Source organism: Drosophila willistoni (assembly GCF_018902025.1).
Source record: "Drosophila willistoni isolate 14030-0811.24 chromosome 2R unlocalized genomic scaffold, UCI_dwil_1.1 Seg200, whole genome shotgun sequence".
Lineage (NCBI taxonomy): Eukaryota > Metazoa > Arthropoda > Insecta > Diptera > Drosophilidae > Drosophila > Drosophila willistoni.
The window spans coordinates 5,893,491-5,901,162 of record NW_025814051.1 but is presented as its reverse complement, the minus strand read 5'-3'; the positions used below and the strand labels follow the sequence as shown (position 1 = coordinate 5,901,162).

Genomic DNA, 7,672 nt, shown 5'->3' with positions numbered 1-7,672 from the left:
AGATTTATTTGTTACAACTTGGATAAAAGAGTGGAACGATATGGAAAAATTACAATTAAATCCATTGGACATCCTTAAACAGGGTGGAAGAACGACATTTCAACATTTAAGCACACTTCTAGGGAGGTGTCCTGAACGTTTAAAGGACGAAAATGTGTTGCCTACTTTCGTCGCTCTATTGAAAAAGTTTCGAAATTGCCACAGGTAAGATGAAAAATGGACTGTGATTTTTTATTAAATATAAATTTTTCGAGATCAACAGTTATCTAACATTAAATTGTTTTAATAGAGCTGGAAATATTGGAATATACTCTTGGAAATATTTAAGCGCTAAAGAACAGGAAATGCTTGCTGTGGATATAATTAGCTTTCATATTTATCACAATCAAGATGTTGTTTACGATTTATTGCAGTCTGAAATAAAAGTCCCCTTGCATCAAGTTCTTGAAGGGATTCTCCATTATACACCACTGACTGATGAATGGTAAGAAGATTATTTAAATTGAAATTCAAAAAACCATTTCGATTCCCCAACAGGATTGAAGCGACTTACTTAAGAGGAAGCACACCGGTTCCAATCATGTTTCTCGAATATGTCCAACGACAATCTAATGGCTACGTGCAAGAGGTAGGCGATGAACTGTTACGCATAAACAAGGAAGTGTCAGAGATCTATCCACATTATTTGAGAAACTCGGAAGAGCACAGAGTCAGATTTCACATTGCTCAATCATTAATGTTGCTTGGAGACAAATATATATGTTCGGATGAACTATGGGAGGCTTTATTTATGCCCAATGAACTATTCGACATTACATGCATGTATGAAATGCTAGTGGCTAAAACGTTAGACAGTCCCAAAGGAATTTTAAAACGTTTCGAATCTATATCCAGCCTTTCGCCTAGTCAGCAAATGTCTTTACTTTCTGTGGCTCATATTTACCTCGTTCAAAAGCATTGGAATACTCCAAAAATTGAACTAATAAAAAAGATTTTTTCATTAATGATGACACCAATAAGGGGAGAAGATTCCCAAGTAATTTATTTTGCCTTGTTGGTTATCCACAGATTGAATGCCATGTGGAAGGAAAAAGGGTGAATTAAAATTTTACATCTGAAATTCGAAAAAAAATTAAATTTATCTTTTTATCTAGCCTGTTTCAGCCCATACCTTTTGAGACATCCGATAAGGTTACTTTGCCCGACATGGCAACAAAAAGTCAATTGGACGCTCGTCTTTACTTGCCTGTGATGTATATGATTTTGTTTCGAGAAGGTCGTCAATGGGAATATATTTGTTATGCATTTCATATGTCAAATATAAAACCCTGGCAATGGGAACATGATTACAATTGTATTATGATAAAAGTTAATCAATTTCGCAGAGCCATCAAATCAGCTTTCGGGAAAAATTCACAAATGGATTGGAATATTGGTGAATTAAGCGACCTGAAATCTAATCTCGTGCCGTGGAATATATTAGTCAATAATCCTGATCTCATTGTAATTGCTGTTTTCATTAATGATATGGATAGGGTAAACGACTTGATTCAAATCTATAAAACATATGAGATTCCAACTTTGGTACTGACCAATTCAATTAGTCTAAGGTATAGCTTTATATATAATCTTTAACGTGCATCAAATGATTTAGTACTCAATTGTTTTCATTACAGCTCAAGCAGAAAGGATAATTTCAACATAATCAAGGTGGAAACCGAAACACTTCAAAAATATTTAAGTGAGAAAAAGTTGGAATATTACAAAATTATTGACATTCAAAAAACTGATCGAAGTTCTGCTCTAGTCGATTTTACTTTTGCAAAGAAAACTGTTTTAGTACTCCGGCAATAAGTCAGAGTTGATCATATTCAACATTTCGGATGGGTGATCTTAAATCTATGACTAGCGGCTATAAATGATTTAACTATGCAACTTTAATTATTATTCGTTCACCCGCAATCCCCTTGTCACATTGCAATTAATTTAAATGACATCTAAAAGACATTTTCCCCCCACAACGAGAAAGATGACATTCGAAACCCCTCACCAACCACATGACCTGGCAATCCACTGGGCTCCACGACACCTCCCATCTCCATCTCCCTCCATATAAAATATATAAAGACGAGAAAGAAGAAGAAAATGGCCAACTCGTGTCAAGTGACTTTTAAGCCATATTTAATCCAGCTTGTAAGGGAGACGAAGGGGGATTCAAGGCAGAATGCGGAGTAGAAAAGTAAGCGGATGGATAGGAAGTCTACACCAACGAGTGCAACGATGGGAACAAAACCAAAACTAGAAAGGCCCCACCGAAGTTTTAAGACCCTAGCTACCCAAATAAATTATAATCATATATAATTAATTAATTTAAGTATATATTCAAAATCCTTTAACATATTTGAATGCACATAAATTAAAGTTGTATAACTTTTTTTGTTTTTGTATTAACTTATTTTTTGTATTAAAAAAATGTTATAATTTCCAATCCACCAAATTTTATTAGCAGATTCCAATATGTATATATATACAGTTATATATTCTGATCTTTAGTCCTATGGAGTTGATTGGTTTCTGAATACTTATTAAAATGATTATACCCACATGATAAGAGTATGAAAAGGCTATATATAACAAGCTGAGCCAGTTGGATGAGATATATATATTGGTATATACATTTGTATATAATATATAACTACATACATATATAGTATGGCTGGAGTATAAACTGTTGCGACAATGTCAACATGCAAAGTTCTTCCTACCGCAAAAGATGACAGATGACCACTTCATGAACCCATGCATTTTAATCCAACAACTGCAACAAGAGCAAGAACAACAAAAACAATGGCAAAGTGACCGGGCCTTGTGTCTGCATCCGGTCCAGGGGCAGCAGCACGAGAAGGATCAGCAGCAGGAGCACGGCCAGTACTGACTACTGAACTCAGGCTCAGTCCCCCGGGTGGATAATGATGGAAATGCATTCTGTAAATGCAAAATATACTTTATACACATAAATAATTTCTTTCTCCTGCCCATGCTGTTTCTCTCTCTCTAGCTGGCTTACAGAGAACTCTGTTTGGTGGCCCTTCTCATTCTCATTTCTCATTTATGCATTACGTTTTAATTTTGCACCAAAAATTTTATTTTAAATGCAAGTATAATGTAATGTAAATTTTCATTCGTTGTATAAGAGGGCGCTTGGTAGGAATATGAGTGGGGGGCGTGGCTGGCATAAGTAGCTTTACATGGAGAGGTCTCCAAATTAATGGATTTTTAATTGTCTCTTTCTCACTTACACCGCAGCAGCCAGTCGTCCGACCAGGCAGCCATCCAGTCAGCCCGCCAGTCGGTAGTTCTTCGCGGGATGTCCTTTTTAAGTCTGAGAGGCAAATTACCTCAAAATGTCGTATGTGTGTATGTGCGTGTGTCCTTTGTGGGTCTCGACGAGTTTTTTGTTTTCTCTTTAAGTTTATGAAAATGAAATTCATGCTGAATGAAAGGTAAATTAAGTAATATGTAAAAAAGAGAGGCATTTGTTTAATAAGTGGCTTAAATTCATAATTTATTAATTATTCAAACAGTTGAAAAAAAACTTACTTTTCAATGTGTATTCAGTTATTTTAATATTAGCAGTGGACTAATTTTTAGCTACCCTTTTTTACGTTTTATGCCTAATAAAATTCGAATTCGAATTATCGAAAAAACAAACATACATATGTATATATATTATGAAAAATATTTAAATATTTTCATTTAGTTTTACACTTTTTACATGACTTTCAAATGATCTAGATTTAAAATTATTGTCCATTGTTTTTTTTAAATTCATTTAAGAAACTTTTTTGAATCTTATTTATTTTTATAGGACCTGCGACTATATTCTTAATTGGATTTGCACATTATTTTGTTTATTTTTAAAAACATACCTATTTTTTGTCGTACCATTTGTTTGTCTGTAACTATTTTGATTAAAGTTTAGTTAAGCATTCAGTTGAAGTTAGCCTCGTTGGTAGACCTTTTAGTAAGTCTTTCGTATTATTTCTTTTTATTTTATTCAAATGTTACTTTTTCCTATCCCTTTCACTAGTCAAATTGGCAATTTACATATTTCAATTATAATTTCTCTCAATTAAGCTCCTATCACTCTCTTCCCTTCCATTAGTCCAAACTTGCAAGGAAATTCTCTTTGCAACACTAAATGATGGCAGAGTATGAGTCAGAAGAACAGGAGTAAACCTTTATACGCCAATTAAATCGCTTATAAATATCTAAAAAGGACAAGCAGATATCTCTCAGTTTCATGGCAGCTTCTCTTTGGTGCCCTCGTCCGTCTATATTTCTATAAAATAGCATCATATGGCCAATTATTGCTTGTCCTTTTATCTGGCATGTCCAGTCAAAGTCAGAGAGTCCTAGTCCAAGGTTTCGTTTCCATCCCCTTAGCAAAAAATATATAAATACTCATATGTATTTTGTATAATTGCTTCACTGACTATTGATTTCAGTATTGAGTCGAGGCTAAAAGATTGGCATACCCTGTAAATAAACATGATTGAGACGGACAGAGAAGGTTTTTAAAAATCAGTTAGTATCTGTACAGATTGCCTAAGATTGACTTCAAATCTGTACACGATTTCCTGTCATGGGAACAGGGTATAAAAAAATACCCAAAGGAAATTGCCAAATTTTCACTTGTTAATTTCAAGGGCGGAGATGTAGGCAGGCCCTTTAGACTCATGAAAATGTGCTTTATCATGGTATGCGTTTTACATGACTTTAATATTTTTTTTCTTCCTCTTTTATTTTCTTCCATATTTTTGTATTTTTTTTTTTTTTTTTGCGATGTGTGAAGACGGCAGCGGAAATTAGCTTGATTAGATTGTCTGCGATGGCAATATTATAAATGACAGACACCAGGGAAACTTTGCCTCTTCCTTCTTATTTCACGAAGTGAAAGTGATGAAAGTTGAATGAGACAGCTGTATGAATCTTTATATTTATCATGCCAAAGTATTTAATGCATTCATAAAAGTTGTGCTCATAAAGGGAAAAGCTCGAAAATTACATTAAATACGTTTCTTAAAAATAATGGAAAAAACACATATGTGTATTGTTAGAAGTTAAAATAGATTTTAACACATTAACATAACAAGCCAAACTTGATTTTCTTAATTTTATATTGAAACTAACTATTAACGAAACTAACTATTACCCAACATGCTTATTTAAATCTTTAAAATGTTTATCAGACTGAAATTTTTTATTATCATAATATGCTGAAGTTATCTTATCTTTTCTTCACAATTTACGAAAACCGATCATTCGTTTCTTCAATACATTTATTTTCAATTACTATGGACCTTTTAAAGTTTTATTAAAGTAGTTGTTAAGGCAATTAAATAATGCCATATTTTTAATTATTTATTAAATAGATCAAGTATTAAATTGTAATATTTTTTTGTTTTAATTTGAAGAAGTATAACTTCTTAAACTAATAATAAAATTTAGGATTGTTAGAGAAATTTAATATTTGTATTTCTAGAATATTCATTTAAAATAACAACTTGTTTGACTTTATTTATTTATTTTGGTTTTCTTCCTTGTAAAAATATTAACTCATTATCGAAACCAAGTGCTTTCACTTGGGCAATGCAATACACAATTTGTTGGTCTCAAGTTGAAAGGTTCACTTGGGTGCCCAGCTGTCCAGCTTTTGGTTGGACAAGTCCCACACCGAAACCCCATACCCTCTGGCACACGAAATGTTGTATTACGTCGTTCTGACAAGCAACATGAATATTCACTTTGCACTTTGCCGGAATGCCCGGATTTACTATACAGGTGTTTTGCTCTAGTCAGCCCCGGGTGCCAACCAGTCAGTCCAGTCAGTCAGCCAGGCGGGACGACGCCGAAGCTGATGTGAATGTGGATGTAGATGATGATGTTGTTTCTACCGAAAATTTGCATCTTAATCTCTGCCCGTCAGCGACGCTGTTGACAAGCATAAAGTGAGAGAGAAGAGGATAGACAAAGAGAGAGAGAGAGAGAGTGAAGGAGCAAATCGCCTGCTTACGACTGAACTTACAGGACAACATTGGCCGTGGTCAAGACAAGGACCCTTGATTGTTGTTTAGATTTTGCAATTTAAATCACATTTACAGGTGCAATGTCCTGGTGCTGGTTAAAAGGAACGGCCTCCCATGCAAACACATACAAGCATGCAAACATGCACAAACTCACGCATACTCACACACACACACACACACACACACTAAAAGTCTGGAAGGGCAAAAAAGGGATATCCAATGACGACTTTTGGCTTTTACTTATTTTCCAAATGAAATGAAATGTATCCTTATACGGCTATGTGTGTCCTTTCACTCTGCAATGTAAATTGTTTAAATGTGCGCATAAATTTGCGAGAGAGACAAAATTTGAAATTCCGATTTTCGACCAGATTGGTAAACAATTTATGTAAACGCACACACACATACAGCATACACACACGCAGCAAGAGATAGCCAAATCGGAATCAGAATCATGGTCAGAAGTGTCCTTTCGGGTTTGCTTTTTAGCATTTGTTTGCCCTTCTATCTTTGCTCATAGTTCAACCCCTTACTCCGTTCATGTAATTGCGTAACCCTTTTCTAGATAATGGGACCCTTGAGTACTTGGAAATTTCTATGTTTTGCCTCAATGTTTGTTTGCCGCCGCCGCTGCCACCGCCGACATTGCCTCCTTATGGTTATGACTTACCCAAACCAACTGAACCAAAACAAGCCAAACCAAACCACTTGGCCATCACTTTTGCTTATCTTAAGTATTTTACTTATGTCCTGCCAGACGCCTCTCGCATTGTTGTTATTGTCAATTTTGTAGTTGTTGTTGTTGTTTCCCTAGCCTCAGCACCATACCCTGGAGAATTTTCTCAATGGTTGTACGCTCAATTTTTAATGTTGGCCTTCTTTGAATTTTTCGTTTTCACAATTTAATTTCAACTATTTTCTGAAATCAAGTAAATTATAATTTGAAAGCATTAAAAAATTAATATTGATTATATAAATAAAAGTTTAAGCAGTGTCAATGGTAATATTTTACTTAATTTTCTTCAAGCTTATTTTAAAATTACTTAAAACTTTTAAAAAGTCGTGTTAGCTTCCACACTTATTAATGGATTTAAATATTCAATTACGCTATCTTTTGTTTTTTAGGAAGTACCTAATGACTTAAGCTTTACAAGAAATTAGATTTTATACCTTGTGCTATAAGGAATAGGAAAATTTGATTTATAAAAAAAAAGGAATAGAGTTTCAGATTCTATAGAAATGAGCACCACAAGTAAATAATTTGATCAATTTTATTTAAGTTTTTAAAACTGGGTTTTAGCCATCTTCAGGTCAATGAATCTTACTTATTTATAAGATTTAAATTTGGGGACATGTAACAGCATATTTTCATTACCAAATTGAACAAAGTAGTATTCTTACATTTTCCGTAATTTCCGTTATCGTTTGTAGTTATGGAAATTTTTAAGAATTTTTAAATGAAATCTCAGACGAAATCGCAGGAAAATCATTTCGAACAACATTCGGCCAGCTGCTTGATTTGCTTTGCATTTATGCATGGATGAAATCACTTTTTGTGTTTGTGCGTAACAAACAAAAATGTT

At 34.0% G+C, this 7,672-nt stretch overlaps 1 long non-coding RNA gene across 1 annotated transcript; it reads right to left on the bottom strand.

Annotated features, from left to right (window-relative positions):
- Positions 1–300: 300 nt before the first annotated feature.
- On the bottom strand, positions 301–1,247 carry LOC124460401. The gene is made up of 3 exons (XR_006954311.1): positions 1,172–1,247; positions 554–1,114; positions 301–474 (listed from the first exon to the last, which is right to left on the bottom strand). It is a non-coding gene; the product is annotated as an uncharacterized LOC124460401 (long non-coding RNA).
- Between the last annotated feature and the right edge of the window lie 6,425 nt (positions 1,248–7,672).